The sequence below is a fragment of the Balaenoptera acutorostrata genome, chromosome 5 (genome assembly GCF_949987535.1).
Source record: "Balaenoptera acutorostrata chromosome 5, mBalAcu1.1, whole genome shotgun sequence".
Classification (NCBI taxonomy): domain Eukaryota; kingdom Metazoa; phylum Chordata; class Mammalia; order Artiodactyla; family Balaenopteridae; genus Balaenoptera; species Balaenoptera acutorostrata.
Genome location: NC_080068.1, coordinates 70,121,947 through 70,148,964, shown reverse-complemented (window position 1 = coordinate 70,148,964; position 27,018 = coordinate 70,121,947). Strand labels below are relative to the sequence as shown.

Below are 27,018 nucleotides of genomic sequence, written 5' to 3'. Positions count from 1 at the left end.
ATGATCTATATACATTCATCCAGAGCTTCTAGATGACAAATGGCACACAATTACAAATGTCTAGCCTCTGGCTACTGACCAAAATATAGCTAATTTATCCCTATAAAGTTCATGGTTTGAGGGCTTCCCTGGTGGCACAGTGGTTAAGAATCCGCCTGCCAGTGCAGGGGACATGAGTTGGAGCCCTAGTCCGGGAAGATCCCACATGCAGCGGAGCAACTAAGCCCGTGCTCCACAACTACTGAGCCTGCGCTGTACAGCACACAAGCCACAACTACTGAGCCCGCGTGCTGCAACTACTGAAGCCCGTGTGCCCAGAGCCCATGCTCCACAACAAGAAAAGCCACCGCAACAAGAAGCCCATGCACCACAACGAAGAGTAGCCCCCACTCACCACAACTAGAGAAAGCCCATGCGCAGCAACGAAGACCCAACACAGCCAAAATTAAAATAAATAAAATAAATAAATTTATTTTAAAAAAGAAAGAAAAGAAGACATTCTTGTCTTCTTAAAAAAAAAAAGTTCATGGTTTGAGTCTCTGCTAACAGCATCAGCAAACCATCTATAGACTCTAACTTTTACCATCTTGGTCTGGATGGGACCATCTGGGAAATACAAGCTCTCCTCTATTTCACTGCGGTATTAATTTAAGGTACTGTATTCCCTTAAATCAAAAGCCCCAAAACAATGATGCACAGACATATTTAGTTTAACCATTGCAGTGTTTAAAATCTATTTGAATTAATGCCAACATTTGAAATCTAGAGAATCCACATAAAAATTCAGATTATCAGCCTTTCTTGAAATATCAAAAGCTCTAGCCATTCAGGGACCTTGTTCCTGGTAACAGCCAGAAGCTGACGGGTGGCTTCCTTCAGTGGGGACATATTTCCCTAATCCACCAGTCTCCTGTCCAGGCCTCTTCACTCCTTTATGCTGCCTTCCTGGCCCCCATAGGCATTTGAATTTATGACTCCTGCCCTTATCAAATAGTATCAAGGTCAGGTTTCTGCCTGGAGCTCCATGCCAGGGCTTTGGCAGCAACTTGAAGAATCTCAAAACAGGCTGTGTGTGTAATTCCGGTCCCCTGCAGGGCCCTGCTGGATTGCCCAATGCTGTCCTTTGCCATGCTCTTTCCATGGGCTGGATATTGGCATAGTACAGAGCTTCACTGACAGACAATGGGGCTGCGTTCATTCAGGGAGATCTGGGACTTCTGTTATGCCCCAGGAGCCTGATTCCCATTTTCTCTTCCCAAGTACATGGGTAGAAACATGCTGAGAGATGTAGTTTAGCTTTCTCTAATCTGTAGAAAATTCAATTGGCAAGGTCTGCAAGCTTGGCTCTTCTTCTAAGCGTCTGTATTCCCCACCCCCCACCCCCGGTGAGTCAGTGCATTCAACAATGCTATTTAAAATTCAATAAATAAAGGCAAATAAAATTAAAAAAACAGATCATCACATATAAAAAACCAACTAAACAAATCTTTTGCTCAAAATGTCAAGCATTCGGGGACTTTAATAAAATATTGAAAGTATGTTCCCTAGAGGAGATAAGCAATTCAAAAATAGGACGTATGAGAACAGTACTAAGTGATCCTTCAAATACAAATGGCACCCATGCCCTATTGGATACAGAACCATGTTACCTGATGCGATGACGCATATCATGCAGTGGGAGTCTCTGGGGCCCAGTGGACAGCAGCTGTGCAGGATCTGAGGCTACAGATGTGAACAACAGTGGTCCATGGGAATCCACAGGAGAGATTAGTTCAATGTCATGTAGAGCCACGCTGTACAGGAGTTACTGTTGTGAAAGTTTCCCAGAGTTCTAGCAACAATGGGTAGTCAGAACCTAGATTGTCTCAACCAGGGTAGAGCACTGTACAGGGTCCAGGACTGCATAGGACTACTCTTGTCTGTTGGGCCCTTCTTGAAGGAGTTAATGTATCCACCCTCTCTTTTCTTGAATTATCAGTGGTCATTGATCTTGTGACCTTATTTTGAAGTAACTGCTCAGGTGTGTACCCACTTGGTGTTTTGTCCCCAAGCTCTGATGAGGTAGTCCCAAAAGGCTATCCATTCCATAGCTATTTTAGAAATCCCTAGAGAAGTTTGTTAGAAATGCAGATTCCATGTAGATTCCAGGGCTCTACTCCCAAAGACTCTGACCCAGTAGGTCTTGATGGGGACCAGGAACTTACATATTAACCAATGCCCCAGGGGATTCTGATATATATGGTCTGTGGCCATACTCTGAGAAACGCTGTCTCAGAAGGCTGATGCCAACACATCATGGTTCCATCTCCAACATCAATTTTAAAAACATACTTTTGATGAATATAAAACCTGAATATAAAAATCCTGAATTCATGATAATATGAAAAACCCTCCTGTAATTATCGAAGTTGTATAACTCTGAAATTGGGGGGGGGCGTAGGCAAAGAAAAAGAGTTTATCCTGCCTTTCCCACATGACCTGTTTTTGGGGGGTAATCAAATAGTGTTTGAGAGAAAGTTGTTGGTTATAGAAGTCCAGCTAATAAATGCAGAAGGAGTGATTTTTTAAAATTTGTAATTTATTTTACAGCTATGAAACAAGAGTTTAAGGAATGAGCATAAGTGGAAGCTAAAGCCATTCAGTGAAAGGGTAATGGCTAACTTGGTAGTGGGGGACACCGCCTCAACCCACTAATAAAGCCTAGAAAAATGGGACAAGTGTGCCATTACGGGCCTTGCAACGTGATGCACCAGAAGTATGGAAGGTTTTCTAGACCCAAAATTCAACTTGAATCTCCAGTTTATAGAAAATAGACAAGTTAAAAAAAGAAAAAGAAACAAGTTAAATGAAGATAAAGAAACACACTAAATGCCAGTAAGGGGAAACGGACAAATCCAGAATGTGGGTCATTTTACAGGAGAAATTACCCAAATTCTACAACAAATCAGTGATCAGGTAAAGGAGGAGGACCATTATCAAATAAAAGAGACTTAAAGACATAGCCAGGGCTTCCCTGGTGGCGCAGTGGTTGAGAATCTGCCTGCCAATGCAGGGGACACGGGTTCGAGCCCTGGTCTGGGAAGATCCCACATGCCGCGGAGCAACTGGGCCCGTGAGCCACAACTACTGAGCCTGCGCGTCTGGAGCCTGTGCTCCGCAACGAGAGAGGCCGTGATAGTGAGAGGCCCGCGCACCGCGATGAAGAGTGGCCCCCGCTTGCCACAGCTAGAGAAAGCCCTCACACAGAAACGAAGACCCAACACAGCCATAAATAAATAAATAAGTAAATAAAAATAAAATGACTAATACTCTAAAAAAAAAAAAAAAGACATAGCCAAATGCAATGTGTGGATCTTGTTTGGATTCTGATTGGAAAAAACCAACTGTAAAGAGAGAGTTTTGAGACAATCAGGAAAATCTGAACATGGACCTGGTATTAGAGGATAATAAAAAAAATTATTAGGGGTAATAATGGCAAATAGTTATGGTTTAAAATGTTTTTATCAATCTAGAAATGCATACTAAAATTTTTACTGGTGAAATGACATAATGTCTGGAATTGCCTTGAAAATGACTGAGTAAAAATAAAGGTGGGTGGGCAGATGAAATGAGATTGGCAAAATATTGCTAATTGCTGAAGACTGGTGCTGAGTATGTGAAGCTTCTCCTTATTTGGGGGTATGCTTGAAATTTTTCATAATAAAAAGTTTTTTAAAATATACTTTTGCTGTAGGCACTCACCCATTACAAGTCAGGCTAATGAGTCAAGAAGTTGAGGTTATTATTACTCAGGAATTAAGCATTCCCTTCTACTGGCAACTCCCCTATAAATGCCCAGAACTAAGTTTTCATATCTTGAAATCCATTTTTTTCTCTCACAGCCCAAAAAAGCACTGGTGGTTTTTTTCCCACATTACTCTCTTCTGTAATAGCTTAATGAGATGCACAGAGTAAATGGAACTTCATTTGCTATTGCTACTTTGGCTGCTCAAGAACCATTAAAAGACCTTTAAATCATCACTCATCTATTAAGTGAAAGAAATCCTTGAGACTTCCCTGGCAGTCCAGTGGTTAAGACTTCGCCTTCCAATGCAAGGGATGAGGGTTCGATCCCTGGTCTGGGAGCTAAGATCCCATATGCCATGCAGCCAAAAATCCAAAGCATAAAATCAGAAGCAATATTGTAACAAATTCAATGAAGACTTTAAAAATGGTCAACATCAAAAGAAATTAAAAAAAAAAAAAAGAGAGGGAGGGAGGGAGGGAGGGAGAAAGGAAGGAAGGAAGAAAACCCTTGTCATTAAATTAAGGGAAAACCACTCTTCATACTCAGGAGTTTGGGGTGTTTAAAATGCACTATTTAGATAGTGAAAAAGTGCTGAAGCAAACATGGCTGTACTTTGTTGTAGCCTATTTCTAGAGGAAAAGAGGAGCCCTCTTAGAATATTTACAACCTGCTTTGTTCTTGGTTACCTAACAGAAAATGGCTTCAGATTAAGAACTAAAATTTCCTGAACCAAGAAGTATTCTAATTAATCAATCTGAGCACATTTGTAAATGTTGAGGTCAATACTGTAAAGATTGGTGCAGTAATTTAATTCTTAGAGGCTATTTGGCTTTCATTGCCTTTAAAACTCAATTTGGCTACTTCACTCACTCCAGGGTGGCTAATTAACAACCACAACACAATTCTCCTGGCCATCATTCCTGCAAACGTCTATCTCTAACCCAGAAGACATCAGCCAGGGTATTAACTTAGGCCCTTTTTATTATAGTAATTCTATGGTAATATTTCCAACTTTGTTTTTTAAAAGTCTTAGTCAATAATCTACCAGGTTGCTATTATGGCTTTTCTGTGAAATGTCAAGTGCTATTAAAATCAAGGTTTAGGGACACCTAGCAGAATTTCTCAAAGTGTATTCTGGGAATACCTGCATCAGAATCAACTGGTGGGTTTAAAAATGCAGATTCCTGGGTCCCCTCTCCAATCAGACTACATCAGACTCTCCGCTGATGAGCCTGGAATTCTGCACCTTTAGCAAGTGCGGCAGGTAGTTCTTTCACACACTAAAGTCTGACAACCAAGCTTTCAAGAATGTGAGGTTTCTCTCAAGTCTTTGAGAAAAACAGAGGATAAAGACACAAGTTAAACAGCAGCAGGAGGAAGCAATCAGCCAGCATGTGGAACACACCACAGCACAACTGACCTGTCCACCAGCTAATAAACAGGTAAACAAAATTTAGTATGTCCAATCAATGGAATATTATTCTGTCATAAAAAGGAATAAAGTCCAGCACTGCATAGCACTACTCTTGTTTGTTTAGCCTTGGAAACATTATGCTAAGTAAAAGAAGCCAGAAACAAAAGACCACATCTTGTATTATACAATCCCATTTATGTGAAATGTCCAGAATAGGCAAATCCAAAGAGACAGGAAGTAAATTAGTGGTTGTCAGAGGATGTGGGGAGGAGAGAGGTAGGGAGTGGCTGCTAGTGGGTGAGAGTTTCTTTTTGGAGCGATGAAAATGTTCTGAAATTAGATAATGGTGATGATTGTACAACTCTATGAATATACTAAAAAATACTGAATTGCACACTTTAAAAGGGTGAATTTTATGGTATCTGAATTATATCTCCAAAACTGTTATTTAAAAAGTTAAAGGTGTTGGAGTAAAAAAAAAGAAAAAAAAAAAGGAGGACATTTTTTTCTACACCATAAGAGGCTTAAGCTTTGAAGACATAACTAAATACAATAAGTAAACCTTGTCTGAATCTTGATTCAAACAAACTGTAAAACAGACATTTTTAGACAATGGGGGAAGTCGAATATGAATTTGGAATTATTGTTTACTTTCTTAACAATCATGCTGGCATTGTTGTCAGGTACGATTATGTCTTTTCTTTTGAGATTAATACTGAAATATTGAGGGGTGAAATAACATGATATCTGGGGGTTTTCTTTAAAATACTTCAAGGAAAAAGGTAGATAGATGGAACAAGTATGCAAAATAAATGCTGGTTTTGGTTGATAGCTGTTGACTGGAAGATAAATACACAGGGACTTGTTGAATTTTATCATTGGGCATATTTGGGAATTTTCATGATAAAAATTTAAGAATGAAGGAACTCAGGGCTTCTTGATTATTTTAATGTGTTTTGATTCCAAAAATTTCAGTTGTACCTGCAGTGTTAGGGTGAGATTGAAGGGCAAATATTAGAGGCAGGTTCTTACTTTTTAGCTTTTCAACAGGAAAAGGTCAGAGGGAGAATTGAGAATAATTCCATAAACTCAGAGAAATTAATGGACAGACTAGAAAGGCACTGAGCTCGAAGTTCCTTGGTCATTTTCAAAAAAGAGAAAAGCAGGACTTCCCTGGTGGCACAGTGGTTAAGAATCCACCTGCCAATTCAAGGGACACGGGTTCGAACCCTGGTCCAGGAAGATCCCACATGCCATGGAGCAGCTAAGCCCATGCGCCACAACTGCTGAGCCCGCGTGACACAACTACTGGAGCCCATGCACCTAGAGCCCGTGCTCCGCAACAAGAGAAGCCACAGCAATGAGAAGCCCCCGCTCGCCGCAGCTAGAGAAAGCCCGCGCGCAGCAACGAAGACCCAATGCAGCCAATAAATAAATGAATAAAAAAAATTTTTAAAGGCCACTTTAAGTTCTAAGAGGATAAAATTCTTGTTAACTGAATATTCAGTTGATAGTTACTCTAAGCAATGAATTAACTTCACATCAAAACAAATTTGTACTTTGATGTGCTGTGCTGGACTTAGGATTTTATTGTTGAGAACTTTCTAATTTTATAATCTTGTTAGAGATTTAGTTGTCTTAAAAATCTAATACTGTACACACACACACACACACACACACACACACACACAACTTAATGCTGAATCTTTGACCAGGCAAGTAACCCAAATTGCCACATCTTTCTTATGGGAGCATCCTACTTGTTTTCGATCACTGATTTCAGTATTTTTATAGAGTGTGGCCTATCTGCTTCATAATCAGATGCAATTTCCTTCTCAAATGTCACCTGGCCTGACTGATAACCATCTTGCCACATGATAATTAGGACTTGGGGAAAAATTGTTTTAAGTGAGTTTAAGTATGTGACATCACCTTGACTAGGAAATCCTCTGCCTGGGTGTCAGAAATCTCGGACATGTGAATTACAAACATTTTTTTAGGTTATTGATATTGAGGAAATTGGTTGCAGTGCCCTCTTTATGAAGATCCGTGGAGGAAATTTCCTTCAGGAATCTTTGTGCTTCTCTTGAGTGTCTGATTTGTTTCCATTTTCTGATTTTTGCATTGACTGCTAAGCAGCTCAGAGCAAAATTTTTGGCCTTCTTTCAGCAAGTGTACAGCGCGTCACGGGTTATATTTTGTGTACTAGTCCCAGACTTTATCTTATTTTTCCTGCAATCCAATTTCCTCACTGTTTTTAAAATATCATTGTAATATAGTCTTATAAACTACATTCATATTCTTTTTGGACTAAAATGGGATATAAACAATGAATAAATGAATGAACAACAATAAATTATTAAAAAATTACAAATATCAAAACAAATACAAAAATATTACAAACATACATTACAAGTCATTTTCATGTTGCTGGTTAAATCCATCTCACTTTTAACACGTACCACTTCTTTCTTTATACATGGATGTCAGCCTCTCTTCTGACATTTATCAACTATGAACGAGCTGGGCTTTACCACCAAAATGGGACTAAGAGAGCTTCAGATTTATTATTAGGACTTTTCTACACTGGAAAAAAAAAAGGGGGGATTAAAAAAGGTCTGAGGAAGGAGACTTCCCAGGCAGTCCAGTGGTTAAGACTCCACGCTTCCATTGCAGGGGGCGCGGGTTCAATCCCTGGTCAGGGAACTAGGATTTCACATGCCACGTGGCGCACCCAGAAAATTTTTTTTAAAAAAAAGGTCTGAGGAAGATACTAGGATAAATCCGTGTTTCTGTGCAAGGCAGTAAAACAGAAGAGGAACATGTGATATATATTCCATCCCAAAGAGGGTAGAGAAGAGCAGTGTTAAACTGTTCCCAGATCACTTCCCAGCAGCTTTTTGTCCAGAGGGCTTGGTGGCTGCATAGAGAGTGCAGGCAATTGTCCATTTTTATGTTTGAGTCCGTGGATCTCAGGGAGCCTTTCTGTGGGTTGACCCATCATTTCTAAGTAACTAAAACTATCTTCATTTTATGTAGGGGAGATTGCTGGGCATCAGAACCAAGCTTCTCCACCTCATCTTCCAAATTTGGCTGAGACCTTCTGCCCACTTCTGGTAACTGGATCCATCTCCTAGTGATCTACCAGGTCACTTATAGCCCTGCCTGCTCTTAACCAAGTTCTTCCTACAGCCAGGATCATGTTGTTGAATCTCAGCTTGGCAATCCAGACCCTGCTCCCTGCTACAGAGTCTCTGTTTGGAAGACTCTGAGAGAAGAAAGATGAAGGGACAGTGAACGGGTGTTCCCTCTGCCACCTTAACCCATTTTACTATGATCTTATGAATATCTGCAAGGTAATGACTGGCTGCTAGGATTTATTGATAAATTTTATTACATTTCTTTTCCTCAAATCATCTTAATCACATCTTTAAACCACAGCTTGCATCAGGTCCTATCATCCTCCATTTTAAAATGCTTGAACATCTACACACTACTATATATAAAATAGATAACTAATAAGGACCTACTACTGTATAGCACAGGGAACTCTACGCAATACTCTGTAATGACCTATACAGGAAAAGAATCTAAAAAAGAGTGGATATATGTATATGTATAACTAATTCACTTTGCTGTACAACAGAAACGAACACAACATTGTAAACTACACTCCAATAAAAAATTAATAAAAATAAATAAAATAAAATGCTTGAACAGCTTTCCATTGTTCTCAGCATAAAACACAAACTCCACCAGGGCCTCCTGCATGGTCTAGCCCCAATCTCTTCTCAGGCCACTCTGCTCCTACATCCTTAAGTTCCATTTACACTCTGGGTTCCTTAACAGGTCAAGCGCTTTCCATTCTACCTCCGGGCTCTACCATAAGCTGTTCTTTGTGCCTGTAGACCCCCAACTCCACTGGAGATGCCTACTTTGATCAGCCAATCAAACGCAGGCCACTTGTTTCCCTTCGCTCCCGACTCCACCCACCTGAGGAGAGCAATGTAGTACAGCGTTTTGAGGGGCTCTGCCTTCAAACTGTTTGGGTTCAAATCCCAAATCCACCACTTGTTAGCTTCTCTGTGACTTTGGAAAGTTACTCGACATGTCTCGGCTTCCCCACTTATAATCTGGGGATGATTAAAAATATTTTGAGGATTAAATTTGTTAACAGAAGGTAAACTCTTAGAACAGGAATAGAAGTTCTCACTTTAGCACATACTCCAATTTAAACCCACTTAATCGTTTGCCAAGTTTGAGTCCGTCACCTCGGGAAGGATTATAGTGCCTCCCTCCCTACCTCCCACCTCACCCGCAACATAGCCCCCCCGCGCCACTCCCACCCCACCCCCCAATCTACTTATTGAACCCTGCGAATGAATAAACAGAGAGCATGAAGAAAGGAGGCTGGTCCTCCCAGGTTTAGGAGGGACCATGGGGTGAACGTTCAAGAAGACGTGGTCCGAGCCTCTCTTTAAGCTTACAGTTTAGCAGGACAGGTTCTAAACACATACTGAACTTGAGTAGTCGTAAGAAGGGGAATCTCTTGGGTCCTGGCTCAGCCCTGGGGTAACGGCTAGAGCCTCCTAAGGAGAGGCCAGAGGAAGGCACGTTGGCCTCAGAGAACCAGATCCACGAGCGCCAAAGCCTGGGGAGGCGTCAAGACTCCTGGAGCTTCCGAGAAGCTTGCTCCGCGTAGGCTTAGCTCATGCTCCCGCCACGGAAAGACCAGAAAGACCCCGACCGGCCAGGGACCGCGGGCACCAATGGCCGGACCCGCACCACCCTCTTCCGGAGACTTCCTGGGGATTGGCTGCCCGCTCCGCCCCTACCCCTTCCTTCTCCTCCTCCCGCCCCGCCCCTACCCTCTCTTTCTCCTCCTCCCGCCCCGCCCGGCCCCTACTGCAGTGTCTCGGCGCCGCACGCCCGCACCGGCCTCAGTCTTGCTGAATTGAGCGGTGAGTGTGGGTCAGCGCAGTGGGGGCAGTGGGGTGGGGGGTGGGGGGTGGCACTCGGCCGGTCCGCGGGCCCGGGTGGTGCTGGGCTTGCCCCTTGTCCCCTCGAGCTTTGCCCGCCCGGAGCTCCACTGTTCCCGGCGGCCAGAACGCAGGGGTAGAGCAGCCCTCGGCGGCCCGGGGTGGGGCGGGCGACCGTGCCCGTCCCGGGGCCGCGCTAGGCACATACGCCGCGCCGAGCCGCCCCGAGGCTTCCCGGCGGCCAGGCCCGGGCGCGGTAACAAGTTTGCGCTTTGCTTCCCCAGGGCCCAGCCTGCGGCGGCAACAACGGGTCTCGGACCGACCATGAGCCTGGGGACTTTGTCTCCAACGACTGCGGGTGCAGCGGCCTGAGTTCTAAACGCAGGTATGTCCCCGTCCTTGAGTGAGGTGAAATAACCCGGGCCCGAGCACGTGGCCAATGGCGACCGGAGGGTTCCCAAGCACGTGTTTGGTGCAAAGGCCCGAATCCGGCTCTCCTTTAACAAAGGAAACGGAAGTTCACAAGCAGAACAGCTGCTTCTAGTGGGTTTTCAGACTCGGTTAAAGAAACTGCTGAGGTCCACGGACACTGACGAGAGAGGAACGCAGGAAATCGTAGAGAACCCTGTGAAAAACCCAAATCGCCCTTTCCTGTGCCCTTTTAAGGTTGACGCAGTGCCTTAAGAGGCTAACACAGAAGGGTAAAGAAAGTCTCCATAAAACCCAGAGAAGAGATTGTAGAACTCCTCTTTGGATCCTGTCTGGAGTCACAGCTGAACCAGAAGATTTTCTTTCAGTTTTAGCACCTTAGTGATATTTGTATAGTTAATAGCAAAGTGATAAACTTAACCTTAGGTTTGACGATACCTTCAGGCCTGCTTTTTAGACTCCTCTGGGGATACCATCTAGTGTTTTCAAATAGAGAAGGGAATTTGGATATTGTGGTCATCTCTGAAGGTGGAAAAAAATCTAGATGATGGAACAGGTGTACAAAAGGCTTTTTCTGGATATCCTTTGAGACAAACTGAAAAGAATGGACCTCAAAGGTTTTTTTTTGTTTGTTTTTCTCTATTTGTTCAGAAAGGTAATTTTAAAACTTTTCTTTATAGGTTGAAGACTACAGGTGCAAGCCAATGAAGCTGGAATGCCCTGACGCTGGTATTTTAACTGACTTACACCAACTATCACTCTGCAGTTTACAACACACAAGTGCCTCCAGTGAGGTCAACTATTCTCACATAACTTGTAGCAACCACGTATCTGCACTGGCTTAGGAGTTTAGGGCAGTGGGATAGTGCTGGTGGTTTAATTCTCACAACTCTGTGAAGTGGATACTATAAAATTACAGATGAAGCAGTAGTTCAGGTAGTGAATTGAGATACCATCACATATGCATAGCCCTGAACAAGGAGCCTCATATGTACCTTTTTGGCTATGTAAACTATGAAAAGTCACTTCTCTGTCTTGAGATTTAGTGTCCTGGTTGAACGGTAGAAGTATTCAGATGGAGATTAGGTCAGTTTGGGGGCAGAGGCGGGGGGGGAGTGTTAAGGACCAGAGACTTATTGTTGAGAACATAAGCTCTTTATAGTATATAATTACATTGAACCTAAAAGAAGTCAAAATTTGGCACAAAAGGAGCATCCATCAGCATGTTAAATGCTTCTGAAGAATGTAGCATAATGAGCTGTGAAAAGGAATTTAAAGGACGCAAGGATGCTAGATAGTTAGAATTTGAAAGTATTGGAGGTGATGGGAAAGTATTCATATGGGAAGAAATGTGTCAGTGTAGCAAGATTAACAGCCCAGTGTGTGCTAGGAGTTCTTCCTGTTGATCAGCTCTGAATGTTTACAAATACCTCATTTTCCAGAAGTCTTAAAGGTATTCACCTTGGGTTCATTTTTAATGCTTATTTCAAAATATTGTTTTAGCCTCTGTTTAAACTTCATTTCTTTTTATATTCCATATTATTTTGTAAAATCTAGCTTCCTAATATAGGAAATTTATGGAACAAATGTTAGCGTAATTGCTAGAGGGAAAACAAGGTAAGGGAAATAGGAAGAGCGTGTATATGCACTGTGAGTGGAGGACATGATAATTTCAGATAGAGCTGGTCGGAGAATGACTAACTACAGAAGACCTGAAAGAGCTGCGGGAGATAACATGGTTATATACAGTTGATCCTTGAGCAACATGGGTTTGAACTTCATGGGTCTACTCATACACAGATATTTTTTAATAGTAAGTACTACAGTATTACATGGTCCATGGAGGGCCATCTATAAATTATTCAGATTAACCCTTACATTGTGCAAAGGTCAACTGTATATATTTGGGTGAAGAGCATTTCAGGCAGAGGAAAAGTAAGTGCAAAGGCCCTGGGGAGGGATGTGTTTAAAGGTTTGGGGGGAAAGCAAGGTGAAGATGCAGAGAAGTGACCTTACGGGAGGATTTGACAACAGTTTGTGTGCAGGGCTAAGGTAGATATTTTAGACCATTCTAAGATGGCAGCTTGCTTTCTGGCCTCTCAGGCCTCTGAATGCTGTAACTTACTATAGGTTCTCAGATATTTAACTTGAGCCCTAAACCCATGATTATAGTACAAGGAGCAGTATCATTTATAAATAAGTTTAGTACTATCGTTAATTGTGTTGGAATGAATTATAAATTGCATTCAAGTGGGTGGCTTACTTAGGAGTGGCATAATACGAGCCTAGATTCAAATCCCCACCCTATATGATCTTAGACCAGTTACTTCTAAAGTTTCTTTATCTGTAAGTTGATAATAATGACAGTTACTAAAAAAACCCCTGGTGAGTAGTAAGCACTTAGTAGTGCTATAGGGCCATTTTGACAGTACCGTATGATCATTGTAATATTGAATCAAAATGAAAATACTGATATTTGATATTTATATGGTACTAAAATGCTGGCTTTAATGTTCATAAAAAATGATAAGAGTACCTACTAGGGCCAGGTACTATTCTAGGTGAACACATGCATGAACAAAGCAGATCAGTGGATGTGATTGCGACTGGTCCACTGATGGAGGCCTCCAGTGTAAAGGCTTGTGATGCTTTCTTAATTGAGTGCTGTGACTAGTTAGCAGTGTGCTGGTGGAGAGGGTATTCGGTAGGCTAAAAGCCTAGATGAGGTGACTTCAAATGCTAACTACAAAAGTCTGAAGGCTCTAGCAAAGATCCCAAGGATAACCACTGGTTTCACAAATAGCTCCACTCCACTGAGTCCTGGTGCTGGTTCTTTGCCCCTTGAGGAGTTACTTGGGCTGGGTAGACAGGTGGAGACCCTGGGTCTCCCACAGATCCTCCCTCTCCCACCAACCAACTTCAACCAGTTACAGTCTTGTTCATACTTTGGTTTTCCAAATTTTTTTCTTTTTTTTTTTTTTAAGTAACAAGGCTTTTGGCTAAAAAGCTTGAAGTCCACTAGACTAAACAATAGCAGGTGAAAGATGTGAGCAGTTTTATAGCCAGGGGGTAAAACTTTGGAGGAAAGACAGAACAACTTTTTAGTTGCTTCGGAGTCCAGAGTTTAAAACTATAGAAACACTAGAACTGCACTGCCCAGTAGGACAGCTCTTAGTCACACGTGGCTATTTAAGTCAAAACTAAAATTAAAAAATCAGGCCCCCAGTTGCATTAGCCCCGTTTCAAGTGCTCAGTAGCCCCACCTGTGGCTAGGGGCTACTGTACTAGACAGCAGATACAGGACATTTCCATTGCTGCAGAAAGTTTATTGGCAGTACTGTTCTAGGGGTTATATGGTGAAGACAGAAGGAAAACCTAGAGAGATGGTGTAGTAGGCTAATGGCCCCAAAGAGATCAGGTTCTCAAACCTATAAATGTTACCGTATTTGAAAGAGGGTCACTGCAGATGTGATTAGGTTAAGGGTCTTGAGATGGGGAAACTATCCTGGATCATCTCTGTGGGCCCTAAATCGAATCACAAGTGCCTTTATAAGAGGCAGGCAGGAGATTCCGTGAACAGAGGAGGAGGCCATGTGAAGAAGCAGATTTAATGTTGGCCTTGAGATTGGAGTGATGCAGCTTCTGGCTGAGGGACGTTGGCAGCCACCAGACGCTGGGAGGTGTGAGGAACGTGCTGATTCCCAGCCCCCCAGAGCCTCCCGGGGGAGCATACGCTTGATTTGATCCAGTGGAGTTGAGTTCTGACTTCTGGCCCACAGAACTGTGAGAGGATAAATTTCTGTTGTTTCAGTAAGCTACCAAGTTTGCAGTAATCTGTTACAGGAGCCTCCGGTATCCAATACTGATGGAAAGCGTAAGGTCACAAATACAGCCAGAGCTGGAACCTCACCACACCACCCCCTACACTGCGTTTTCACTAATACCTTACTGGTGGGTAGGTGAGGGTAGATCTTAACTATTAGTCAATTTAAAAATTTTCAGAGGTATGGCAATTAAGGTAAAATTTATTTAGATTTCAATCACAAGAGATATCAGCATGTGGCTAGAATATGGAGGATTAGCAAATACTTCATAATAAAATACAGATTATCAAGACAAATATAAGAAATCAATGTATGATTTATTGGACTGTCATTTGTGTATACTTTTAATAAATTTCATTACACAGTACAAAACACCACCCAAGTTGTAAAAATTTGGTAACGGAAACTAAAACAATAGGAAAATATTATGTTGGTTATATAATTTTTGCCTTGTAGGCCATACAGCTTTGGCTAGCAGTGTCCCAGAGGTAACAAAGACTTGGCTCATGTTTACACAGAATGTAAAACTGAATTTCTGGGAGGTTTAAAAAAAACAGTATAACTAATAGAACTAGTTTTCTCAGGGTCACTACCACAGGGCTCTGACTTGTCATCCATACATTGGAATTTTGATGTACTGAATATCTAGGTTACGACAATACTGATACTGAATAATGGCAGCTTCATGCTAGAGACTGTTAAGGAAACTAGGGCAAAGACCCAAGTTTCTGAATAAGAAATTCACACTTGTTGAAGTCAGTATTCTTATGGGACCATCACACTCAGTCAAATAAAACATGGAAAACCTGAAGGTCAAATCTCAGTCCTTGTTGAAAAGATTGTGTGTTGTTTACATGTTGCTATTTATAGTATTGCCTTTTGAAACTCTTCTCAACCTATGGAATCTCATTCTGATGAAAGAAGTTAGGATTAAAACTGAGCCCTATTTGTCTACCTTTCATACCAAGTTGCAGACCTGAACAGTTTATATCTGAAAATTTATTTAAAATTGGAATTTACATAAGGAATAGAAGGTTTCATTAACTTTTGACCAAAATCAGGTCCTGATCGGGGGCTTGGGGGAGGGGGGGTAGAAGAGGAAAGTGTCATAAACTGCCCACCGTTCCTTGCAGCCTCTTCTATTTCCTTCTTGCTAACAGATTTGAATACCTGTTTCCAACACCTCCCCCAACAAAAAAGTTTCATTATTACAAGTCTGAATGTTTCTGCCTAAAAGTGGCCACTATTTTTTAAGATGTTTCCACATAGTTACATTGATCTCTAGCTCCCTGTTTAAGGTTTAACTCCCAGCCTGCAGGTAACCTGATTATTCAGATGAACTCAACTTGAAATAAGATAGAAATGCTCCCATGTTGAGTTCCTCATCCCGAGCTAATGGTTTGCTAGGTTCCTCCTAATAGACTTCTAGCTCCATGCTATCTACTTGCACACTCAACTCTACAGGTTTCACTCTGCTTAAATCACTAAGTGGCTTAAATCTACAGAGCCAATGAAAAATGTCTGAAGAAGCTCAGCTCATTTTAGTTTCTCCAAGACCAATGAAACAAAATTGTAGGACTGCCCTGAATATGCACCCAAGTGGCAGGTTCCTGTGAAGCTCTAATTTGGTTTGGCTTCTACAGGATCACTGACCACAACAGCAGGAGAGATCATCTTGCCAGAAAATTTCCTCAGGTGCAAGTTTTCTTTCGGAATGAGTTTGTCTAAATTTTTACCCGTTTTCTTCTTAGTCAGTTGGTTATTTAAGCAAACCAAATTCCAACCCTCTCAAATTTTCATGTGTCCTGTGGTGACTGGCCAGCCACTTCCTGCATCATCGTGGGTGTCATCTCTGCCTTCTTTGAACCTTTTATGCCAAAGACTCTTGCTCTTGACATTACTTCACCATAAACTACATATAACATTTCAAGTGTCTCGCTTGCAGATTTACTTAACTTTACACAAAGTTTAATGTGCATTCTTTGCTCTAAATTACGGTCACTCATTTTTATGGTTAAAAAGACTGTCATATCTACTCACAAAGATAGCTGGCAACCTTGAAAGCACCGTTGTGGCCAGCTGAAACGTTATAATATCCGTGCAACAATCACTCTGATTTCAAAAGCCACACATGAAAACTTAGTCAAAATTAAAACAGAAGAGTGCAAATAATCTTTGAAATACATTACATTAACTACGTGCAGGGAGCATTTACCCCTACCCTCCCCCCCCCCAAAGAACCTAAGATAAAAATACATCCTAATGACATTATGGAAGCTGCCACTTGTCTTGGCTGTATATTTAGAATGAGCTAGTTCAAAATGATCTTTTTTCTGTTGATTGATTGATAGGCCAAATGCAAGATACCAAAATAGTTTACTTCCAAATATATAACAAGAGACTGGATGCTGTTGTCTCCAGTCTGCTTTCAACTTTGGTTATATACCAAGAAGCAGAGTTGCCGGATCATATGGTAACTCCTTTTTTGAGGAGCAAACTGTTCCACGGCAGCTACACCATTTTACATCCACCAGCAACGCACAAGGGTTTCAGTTTCTCCTGCTCCTCGCCAACACTTGTTATTTTCTACCAAGTTTTACAGTGGTACATGAAAATTCAGGTATCTACAGATCTAAGTATTTTCTTCGCAATCCCCGTCTGCCTTTCCCCCCCTTTTTGGCAGTGCTTTTTTCTTCAGTGAAAATACAGACTCAGGCTCAAAACTTTTAGTTAGTATTAAGTATAAACTACTTTAAGATAACTTTTTGTTGTTTGCCATGCGCAAGAATTCAATACATACACGCTCCTTTACTGGAGGAATCTGCATTACCTTTTTAGGAGGTGAATAGGGCTGCTTTTTAAGTGTCTGCATTAGAAATGAACTTAAAAATGTAGATGTGACCTTACGCTGCCTTCACTATCTGTACAGCAGCCGAGTAAGCACGAGCTAGAAACAGGCTGGGACAAGAACCGACCACTTATGCAAGGCGGTTCATTTCTCTGAGCATTGTATCTCACCGTAGTGCGTGCACTCAAAAGTGCGTTAACCATAGAACCACAAACTCGCCCACTATTTTTAATTCAAATGTCCCTTCCAAGGTTGCAAACCGTTCAACACAGATGGAGCGAGCGTCAGTACCCGGCAAGGCCCAATCAGATCGCGCTTTACCACCTTGGGTTCCTCCTGCCAAGCGGCAGCAGAGCCGCGCGAACCGCGAATCTCCGCCCGGCGGAGGAGAAGGCAGGGAGGGGAACGCGAGGAAAAGCCCGAGCTCGGGGGGCTAAGAGACCCCACGGCCCGGGACCCGCCTCACCTCCGCCTCGGGCACCGCGGGTCCGGGGTTCGAGACAGGCAGCTACCTGCCTGCGGCTAGTCAAACGCCCAGGCCACGCCCACTGTCCCTCGACGCCCCTCGGCCCAGGTTGGGAGCGGACGGAGGCTACCAGGGATCCGATGTACCGGAAGTGGGCAAACACCCCCTCGGCAGCGAAACCAAGTGCCCAAGGACCGGAGGAAGACCTGCACCCTCGCGAGAGTTCTGACAAGCCCCCACAGGCCGCGAGAGCCCTGGGGGACGCGGCCTGCCAATCACCAGATGGAGGCGGTCCTGGGCGCACCCAATTGGCTAAACACGGGAAAGCTCGCGTCCCGTTGGCATCCTTTCCGGCCCCAACTTCACCTCCTCAGCCTGAATCCCCGCCCCATTTAGCTGCCCCATATCTCACAGGAGAAGGTGGGGAGCAGGAGGGGAAATGCTTACGCTTCCCCCCCCGCCCGGTCCTAGTGCAGGAGCTCGGGCTACCTGAGTAGAATCCCAGCTCTTCACCCGTGGCATTTTAGGACCATTTCACGCCCAGATTCTGACATGACCTGTCTCATTCCTAAACTCAGCATTCTACCCTGTGTCCCCAAACTGACCCAGTCCTGGGCAGAGAGCTGATTTTACCTGTGCTTGGGAGAAAGCAGGCTTCCATGGACTTTGCCAAATTAAAATATTTCTCTAAACGCTTTCTCATCTCCATACCTACATCTTGCTCTGCATAGTATGCAGTGAGAATTAAATTAAAATTGTTTTTTTTTGAACAATCGCTAATCCTCCTGTGCCTTAACTCATTAAATCATCAAAATAATCATCAATGAAGTAGGTACTGTTAATATTTTTCAAGTGAAGAAACCAGAAGCACAGGGGAATTTAGTGACCTGCCCAAGTTCTGTGTTTGCTCTCCAAATAGGAACTATACTCTGTCCTCTTCATCCCTATCTCCCTTACTTTATTTCGGGACTTCGTAATTCCTGGATTACTTCTACAAACAGCCCCTTAACTCCTCTCCTTGCCATCCTCTACAAAGCCAAGGATTAATCTTCCTAATGCAAATCTGATCATGTCTCTCAAATCCTTCTGAAGTCTCTGAAATGTCAAATCCTTCTGTGGCTCCTTATTGCCACTCTCTGGCAGACAGTGCTATTTATTGAAATATTCACACCTACAGATAAGTACACAAGCCATGTTGGGTATATACCCAGAAGTGGAATTGTTGGATCATAGTTGTGCCATGTCCAAATTTAGTAGATATTTTAAAGCAGTTTTCCAAAGTGTTCGCACCGATTTACACTCTGATCAGCAACATCTGAGAGTTCCAGTTGTTCCACAGTCTCATTAACTCTGGGTATTTCCCATCTTTTTTCATTTTGGCCATTTTGGTGGCTGATAATTATGTCTCCTGTGATTTTAATTTGCATGTCCCTGATTAATGAATTTGAGCACCTAGTCATATGTTTACTGGTTATTTAGAAATACCTTTATGAAATTTCTGTTCAATTCTTTGCCCATTTTTCTGAGTTGTTTTTTATTTGATTTTTCCTAACATTTGATTATAAAGAATTTCAAATATTTAGCAAAGTTTAAGGAATTTTACAGTAAACACAAGTAAACCTACCACGCAGATTCTACCATTAATATTCTACAGAACCTGCTTTATTACATTTCTATCCTTCCCTTTATCCATCTTCGTGTTGTTGCATTTCAAAGTTAATTGCAGATAGCAATACATGTCCTCTAAATACTTCAGCATATATGTAATTAATTAGAATTCAGTATTTAAGGTTTGTTTTGATGTAAAACTTACGTCAAATTAGTGTAATGTAAAACTTACATTAAATGCACAAATCTTCAGTGTAGATTTGCTGAGTTTTGAGCAAAGGAGTTTTTCAATGCCACCTCCCAGTCATTCTCCATTTCCACTTTCCTGGGGGCAATGACAGTTCTGATTTAGTTCTTCCCTGCTGTAGATTAGCTTTACCCTGTTTCAGAATTTCATATAACTAGAATCATACAGTATGTGCTCTTTTGTGACTTCTTTCACTCAGCATACTGTACTCCTCCATGTTGTTGCATGTGTCAGTAATTCATTTCTTTTTATTGCTGAGTAGTACTCCGTTGGATAAGTATACCACAGTTTATCCATTATAAGAGGACTTTTTTTATATGCATCCTTTATCAAGTGTATGTGTTGCAAATATCTCCTCCAATTCTGAGTTCCTCTTCATTCTTTTAAGGATGTCCTTTGAGGGGAAAAGTTCTTAGTTTTTTTAAATTTTATTTTATTTATTTATTTTTGGCTGCGTTGGATCTTTGTTGCTGCACGCAGGCTTTTCTCCAGTTGCTGCAAGCGGGGGCTACTCTTCGTTGCACTGCACGGGCTTCTCATTGCGGTGGCTTCTCTTGTTGCGGAGCATGGGGTCTAGGCGCGTGGGCTTCAGTAGTTGTGGCACGTGGGCTCAGTAGTTGTGGCTCGCGGCTCTAGAGCACAGGCTCAGTAGTTGTGGCGCACGGGCTTAATTGCTCCACGGCATGTGGGATCTTCCCGGACCAGGGCTTGAACCCGTGTCCCCTGCATTGGCAGGTGGTTTCTTAACCACTGTGCCACCAGGGAAGCTCCCCAAAAGTTCTTAGTTTTAATACTCCAATGTATCAACTTTTGATGGTGACTGGTTTTAAGAAATCTCTGCCTACTCCAGGTTATGAATATTCCTTCTCTGTTTTCCTCCAAAAGCTTTAGTTTGCCCATTTAGAATTATAATCCATTTTGAACTGATTGTTGTGAGTGATGGGATATAAAGCTGGGTCCACACATCTTTTTTTCTATGTGGCTATCCAATGAATCCAGCGTGGTTATTTAAAAGATCACTTCCCTCCATTTGCAGTTATCATAAATCAGGTGACCACATACATGTAGACCTATTTCCCACTCTATTCTGTTTGATAGGTTGGTTTTGTCTATCTTTGCACCCATACCACATGGTCTTCATTACTACAGCTTTATAATTATTCTTGATAGTGCACCAGTGAACTGAATTTTTAATTTAATTTAAATTTAAATAGCTATGTGGCTAGTGGCTACCATATTGGACAGAGCAGATATAGAACATAGGAACCTCTGTTGACAGCACTGCTTTAGAAGACAGCTAGAGGCCAATATCAGATAGTTCATTTCATAGCCACAGGTCATCTTGAGTTATGGCTGGGCTGCTCCTCAAAAATATCTGTGTAATATCTTTTTAAAAGAAATTCAAAGTGCATCTTCCCAAAGATAGGTAAGACGTCCAGCTCTTTTGACCTTGCACTTTTAGCAATGAAAATATTATTTCAAGTGTGGGAGAGCTTAATGCTTTGGGAGACATTTCCTGTGATCAGACACCATACAATCTGTAGCCCCAAATCACAGGGAAAGATTCTTACTCTAGTACCATTACCTGTAGTTTATTATCTGCTGTCATCCAAGGTCACACTTAACAATTCTCTTTCAGAGGGCTTTCCTGGGCTGTCACTAGCTGTGTTTGAGGGTTTGCCCTCAGACCTGCAATCAGAGGTCTGAATCAGATCTGGCTCCTGTGTGTAAGGGATTCCTCAAACCATATTGTCCTGTTTATTCCATCAGTGACATTGGAGTCTTTTGACTTGTAAATGATACATATGTACTTATTATGTCCTTCAGGTGTTTCTTTTTACATTAAATGTATTTATTTCTCCCCACATTTGATACCTTTCTTTTCCAATGTCTTGTGTTTTATAGTTACTGTGATGGCTATTTTCATTATAGTTTCCAGATCTGAGGATAGCACAGGGCTATAGTCATGATCTAAATTTCCACTGGGGCAACAAATATTTATTGAGTGCTTACTCTGCAAGATGCCCTGTGCTGGGCCCTGGAGATAAACTCTGACAACAAATAATATTGGGTTGGCCAAAAAGTTCGTTCGGGTTTTTCCGTAAGATGTAACAGGAAAACCCGAATGAACTTTTGGGCCAACCCAATAGTTACCATTGAGCATCTGCTCTAGCCCAAGCACTTGCATTTGTTATTTTTAATGATCATAATGACACTGTAAGGTAAATACTGTTACCACACTTTTCAGATGATAAAACTAAGGTTCTGGGGGGTCAGATTCCTGTGGCTACTAAGTGTTGGAGCTGAGATTGAAGCTATGAATCCCACCACCACCACCTCTATGAGAGCTATCAGACTTCAAAGGCGCTTTGTTTCCTCTTGAGGAACATATTGTCTAATAGAGGAGGCAAGCCCACAATAACCACAACCCCCAGCAGAACAGATACTACAAAAGGGAGAGGGGGTGAAAGCACAGAAGAAATAAAAGGTGGCAATGAATCCTGCTGGCAGGTCTGTAGGATGTCATAGTTGAAACTAACCTGTGGGAAATGAGCCAGATGGCCCTAGCAACTTGGTCTTGTAAATGCCTCCTGGAATCCTTTCTCCTCCATGAAGTCCTTCTGGAATGATCTGAGGAGAAGCAACAAGCTTCCGTCTCCCTCTCCTCAATCCTCAGCGAGGCTTTTCTCTGACCCCACTTCTGAAGTGGAGGCACTGCTAACAAGTGGCCAGTGTCCTCTTTAGGAGAACGACTCTCCAATGACCACCTCAGAACCAGAATCTGTTTGTGCTAGGCTGCTTTGAGACACCCTCCAGAGCAAATATTCAAATTAATGTGCAAAAGGACCTGCAAGGATGGGCCCTTTAAGAAGACCCTGAATGTAAATGTGATGGCTGGATCTCTAGCTGCTATCTTTGACCATACCCTTGATGTTATGGGTTGGATTGTGTCTCCCCTAAATTCACATGTCCAAGTCCTAACCCCCTCAGAACGTGGCCTTATTTGGAATGTGATGTTATAAGGTCATTGCAGATGTAATTAGGTAAGAAGGTCATACTGAAGTAGAGGGAGCCCCTAATCCAATATGACCTTTGTCCTTATGAAAAGGGGAAATGTGGGCAAAGAGACACACACCCAGAGAACACTATATGAATATGAAGATGAAGGAAGAGATATTCTACAAGCCAAGGAATGCCCAAGGTTGCCAGAAAACCACCAGAAACTAGGGGAGAAGCCTGGACCAGATTCATTCTTCCAGCCCCCAGAAAGAACCAACCCTGTCGGCTCCTTCATCCCAGACTTCCAGCCCCCAGAACTGGGAGACAATACTTTTCTGTTCTTTAAGCCACCCAGTTTGTGGTACTTTGTTACAGCAGCTCTAGGAAACTAATACACTAAAGACGGTAGAGAAATGAGGTAGAAGGAATCTGAGCCCCTGAGAACCGTATGGAGCACAACTTCCGCATCAGCCTGGGTCCTGATAAGCATCTGCCTTGTTCAAGGCCCTGTGATACTGTGATTTATAATAAGAAATATACATCGGGTCTTTGTCCCTGTTTCTGGCACAGAGCTCCTAAAACCCTTGGGATTTCTTAAGTGTGAGATCAATAAAAAGTGTCTTTTGTTATGTTAATGAGGTGACTTTGGGAAAGCACCTAAGGATGGGGGCTGGTTGCCAGAGGACCCAACCCTGTGGTTAGAGGGTCGGAACTTCTAGTCCCTCCCCCGCACCGACACACACACCAGGGAAGGAAAGGGGGCCGGCCATCGACTCAATCACTAATGGCCACTGATTTAATCCATCATGCCTAAGTAATGAAGCCTCCATAAAAACCCAAAAGGACGGGGTTCAGAGAGCTCTGGATTGGTGAGTGCATTGAGATTCTGGGAGAATGCCTCAAAGAGGCCGTGGAGACTCCACCCCCTTCTTAATATCTTGCCCTCTGCATCTCTTCCATCTGGCTGTTCCTGAGTTATATCCTTTTATAATAAACTGGTAATCTAGTAAGTAAAATGTTTCTCTGAGGTCTGTGAGCCACTTTAATCAGTCGAACCCTAGGCTAGGATCGTGAGAACATCTGATTTAAGCCAGCTGGTCAAAAGCACAGGTAACAGCCTAGACTCACAGTTTGCATTGGATGGGGGGGGTGGGGGCAGTCTTGAGGGACTGAGTCCTCCAGCTGTGGGATCTGATGCTACCTCCAGGCAGACAGTGTCAGAATAGAGCTGAACTGCAGGACAGCCAGCTGGTATCCAAGCATTACTTGGATGTGTGTGGGAAATCCCCACACATCTTAATTGGTGATCAGAACCTCAGGCACTATTACTGGGCCTCTGTTATTTGCATTAAAACCAATCCTGATACTAAGGATAAAGGTCAAACTCCTTACGATGACATACTAGGCCCAGTAAGACGTGTCCCCTGCCTTCTTTTCTGCCTTCCCCCGTAGAGCCCACATACTCAGTCACATGGCACTACTTAGCTCCCAAAGCCCTCTCTTAAGCTCTTTCCTCTGTGCATGCTTCTTCCTCTGCCGATAAGGTAACATCTTTCTTATACTCTGCCTGTGTTCTTTCTCGCCCTTCTTGGCCTGGCAACTTCTTAACTTAGGTTTTTGCATTCTCCAGAATCCTTCCCTGACCTCGCCGGGATTGGTTTCTGATCCCATGCTCCCAGTGCTTCCTGCTATCGCAATGTTTATTAATTATGTTGTAGGGCTTCCCTGGTGGCGCAGTGGTTGAGAATCTGCCTGCCAATGCAGGGGACACGGGTTCGAGCCCTGGTCTGGGAAGATCCCACATGCCACGGAGCAACTAGGCCCGTGAGCCACAACTACTGAGCCTGCGCGTCTGGAGCCTATGCTCCGCAACAAGAGAGGCCGCGACAGTGAGAGGCCCGCGCACCGCGACGAAGAGTGGTCCCCACTCGCCGCAACTGGAGAAAGCCCTCGCACAGAAACAAAGACCCAACACAGCCATAAATAAATAAATAAATAAATAAATAAATAAATAAATAAATAAATAAATGAAAGAACGTGAATAAAAAAAAAATTACGTTGTAGATTATGAACTACCTTCAGAGTTCAGTGCCTGACCCATCATAAATGCTCATCACATCTTTTCTCAATGATGAAGCATCACCAGGGATTTTCCCTGGCCCATCTATGGGAAGATGTGTTCTGAATTTCTAAAAAATTTAAAAAAAGATTTACATAGATTTTGTATGTTTTTTGAAGAGCAGCCCAACAATTAAGATGGCCTGTAGGACTTCCCTGGTAGAGCAGTGGTTGAGAATCCATCTGACAATGCAGGGTTCGAGCCCTGGTCCAGGAAGATCCCACATGCTGCAGGGCAACTCAACCCTGACCTGCACTCTAGAGCCCACGAGCCACAACTACTGAGCCCATGTGCCACAACTACTGAAGCCCACATGCCTAGAGCCCGTGCTAAGCAACGAGAAGCCACTGCAATGAGAAGCCCACACACCGCAACGAAGAGTAGCCCCCCGCTTACCATAACTAGAGAAAGCCCACGCACAGCAACGAAGACCCAACGCAGCCAAAATAAATAAATAAATTTATTTTTAAAAAAAGATGGCCTGTAGCTATGAAATGAAGCATCTAGAATTGGCTGCTAGATGTCTTCTAAAGCAGTGCTGTATACAGAACTTCCTGTGAGGATGAAATGTTCTATGTTTCATATGTCATGTTTCATATATACAGTATGGTGGCCACTAGCCACATGGATATTTAAATTTAAATTTAACTAAATTAAAAATTCAGTCCTCAGTATGGTAGGTTGAATAATGGCCTCCAAATAGATCCAAATCCTAGTTTCCAGCACCTATCAGTTGTACCTTATATAACAAAATGGACTTTGCAGATGTGATTAAACTAAAGATCTTGAGATGGAGAAATTATCCTGGATTATTCACGTGGACCCTAAATGTAATTACAGGTGTCCTTATAAGAAGGGGACAGAGAGAGATTTGACTGCAGAACAGAAGAAAAAGACAATGTGACAGCTGAGGCAAGATGCTATGCTGCTGGCTTTGAAGATGGAGGGACCTTGAGCCAACATATGCACGTAATGGAGCTCTAGAAGCTGGGAGAGACACAGAAACAGACTGTCCCCTAGAGCCTTCCAGAGGAGCGTGGCCCTGCAGACACCTTGATGTTGGCCCAGTGAAACTGATTTCCAACTCTGACCTCCAGAAATGTAAGATAATAAATGAGTGCTTTAAGCCAACAAGTTTGTGAAATTTGTTACAGCAGCCATAGGAAATTAATATACTCAGTAGCACTAGCCTAATTTCAAGAGCACACTTCTAGACAGTGCAGCTCTAGAATCCTCTGCCTGGTGAGGAAGCATATCTCCTGGACAATACATCTTTCAGAATTTAGAAACTCTGAATATTAATATGCTCCTGGCACCCAAGATGAATTTATGATACAATTACTTTGCATAGGAAAACCAAGCTAAGAAAGCTCACCTGTCTTCTGCTCAAGCAGATTATCAGGACTAGTAAGTCAAGGCCTTTCTTTGACATTGTGATCCATCTCTTTCAAACAGTCAAGACAGTTTATAAATGGCCTCATTTTTTGTCATGAAAGTTGATACCAAAGAGACTTATTTCACTTCAATTCATCTTTCTCTTTGGAACACCAGAAACATCGTCAAGTCCAATACAAATTATACTTCTCTTGCTAAATGCCTCACATAATAAAAACAGTGATCTTGATGTCTTTTTGTTTGCTGTGTACACGTGCAGTCCAGGCAGGAGTACACCAAAGGTGTGAGGGTGAAAGAGACTCTTCTGATCTTTGCTTCAGAAGGATCCTCACACAAGAGTTTTCACAGCATTGCATTGCAGATTACAGTTTTACTGCCTCTACCTGTCTGCACACATGCGGAGGTTTTATAACAGTTAACAATTGTTAGGAAAGTAAAAGAGCTACCTTCTTCAAAAATGGTGTGGAGAGAAAACCACCACCAAACACACTCTATTAAGGCCATGACTAAATCAGTCTGTATCACATTCCTTACCATCAACACTCTAAAACCAGCTGGAAAAGGTGGCTCATAGCCCACCACTGGCAACTTTTTTGTTTAAAATTTTTTTATTGTTCTAAAATATACATAACATAAAATTTACCATTTTAGGGCTTCCCTGGTGGCACAGTGGTTAGGAATCTGCCTGTCAATGCAGGGGACATGGGTTCGAGCCCTGGTCCGGAAACATCCCACATGCTGCGGAGCAACTAAGCCAGTGCGCCACAACTACTGAGCCTGCGCTCTAGAGCCTGTGAGCCTCAACTACTGAGCCCATGTGCCACAACTACTGAAGCCCACGTGCCTAGAGCCCCTGCTCCACAACAAGAGAAGCCACCGCAATGAGAAGCCCGCGCACCACA

At 42.7% G+C, this 27,018-nt stretch overlaps 1 long non-coding RNA gene and 1 other non-coding gene across 3 annotated transcripts; both read left to right on the top strand.

Moving 5' to 3' along the window:
* The first annotated feature begins 10,106 nt into the window (after positions 1-10,106).
* LOC130708284 (uncharacterized) lies at positions 10,107-25,828 on the top strand. 2 transcript variants are annotated; one of them, XR_009008467.1, is made up of 4 exons: positions 10,107-10,162; positions 10,465-10,565; positions 11,290-11,338; positions 25,562-25,828. It is a non-coding gene; the product is annotated as an uncharacterized LOC130708284 (long non-coding RNA). The 2 variants fall into 2 exon arrangements; XR_009008466.1 differs by lacking the exon at positions 25,562-25,828 and having other exon boundaries at positions 11,290-15,487.
* Positions 10,834-10,955, top strand: LOC114237775 (small nucleolar RNA SNORA26). The gene has a single exon (XR_003623286.1). It is a non-coding gene; the product is annotated as a small nucleolar RNA SNORA26 (small nucleolar RNA).
* Positions 25,829-27,018: the final 1,190 nt, after the last annotated feature.